Here is a 1349-nt window from a genome sequence, read left to right as displayed (position 1 = left end):
TAATTTAGTTATTCAGTATCTCAGTTGAAAGTTTAGGATGTTTACAAGTGTCTGTTTTCCTTAGTGCATATTAAACTATAAATTTAGTCTCTCCAACCCTTGTAAGACTTCTAACATTTTAGTTCAGCTTCTCACCTGCTTAGATTCTGCTTTCTTTTTTTAAGTTTATTTATTTATTTTGAGAGACAGAGAGGGAGGCAGGGAGGAGGAAGAGAGAGAGAAGGAGGGAAAGAGGAGGAAGGGAGAGAGAGAGAGAGAAAGAGGGAGAGAGAATCCCAAGCAGGCTCTACACCATCAGCGCAGAGACCAATGTGGGGCTCAAATTCATAAACCATGAGACCATGACCTGAGCCGAAACCATGTTAGATGCTTAACCCACTGAGCCACCCAGGTGCCCCTAGATTCTGCTTTCTGGTTAAGTTCTTGACTTTTGATCTGCTCTACTTAAGAATTAAAAAATACCCCCACGGAAAAAGCAGTCCAAACGTGGGGCTCACTTCTCATTATATTCTTTCTCTTTGCAATTTTCTCCTGCTGTAAGTACTGGTTGCCTTTTCAGTCCTGAATTGAATTTTGTTTTTTAAGCCTTGTAGAAATGCTGAAAACTCTGCTCAGATTCTTAGACCTCTACCTGCCCCTTTCTGCTTATTCTCTCATTCTCTCAGACTTGACACTTCAAAATAGGCAAATTCCTTACAGAGCAAATTAATGTAAAATGTCAGACTCATTTCATTGCTTTTCTCTTCTCTCCGAAATCTTATGGTCTTTAGCACTGGACTCCACTGTCTTGATAGCACTCTAATTTCTTCAAATATGTATTTTTTTTAATTTATTCAAGCTTTTCTAGTTGTCTTTTCAGAAAAACTGTTCTGATTTAAGTTAATGAGTTATAGATGGAAATCCATTACATAAATACTTTTAAACATAACCTTTAAAAAGTAGTTTTACTATACTATATGTGTTTGTTGATTTTATTTATTATTCTTATTTGTACAAAGTGCTATTTCATTCTTATTTTATAGGAAAATTACTTGTCTTGATAGTATATTATACTACATATACTACACTTGATCTTAGCCAAAAGGCCGAGAAGCGATTATTATACTACATATAAATGGAAAGGCAAATGTAGAATGAGTAATTATTTCCTCCCTAAGCATTTTGAGGTCAATGATAGTGATCACTTGTAAATAAAAGTACTAATTATTTATTGCTTACTGTAGATTGGGCACTGTTCTAAAATTTTATACGCTTTCATTGAATTTTCACAACAACACTATAAAGTGCTTTAATTATACCAATTAAATAGATGAGAAAACAGGCATAATTTACCAAATGTTCTGTACCAG

The 1349-nt window shown here is 34.5% G+C and overlaps 1 pseudogene; it reads right to left on the bottom strand.

Moving 5' to 3' along the window:
• Positions 1-995: 995 nt before the first annotated feature.
• On the bottom strand, positions 996-1097 carry LOC123596656 (annotated as a pseudogene).
• Between the last annotated feature and the right edge of the window lie 252 nt (positions 1098-1349).

This window comes from Leopardus geoffroyi, chromosome B1, assembly GCF_018350155.1.
Source record: "Leopardus geoffroyi isolate Oge1 chromosome B1, O.geoffroyi_Oge1_pat1.0, whole genome shotgun sequence".
Taxonomy (NCBI): domain Eukaryota; kingdom Metazoa; phylum Chordata; class Mammalia; order Carnivora; family Felidae; genus Leopardus; species Leopardus geoffroyi.
The sequence above is the reverse complement of the archived record's forward strand: the minus strand, read 5'-3'. Positions and strand labels throughout refer to the sequence as shown.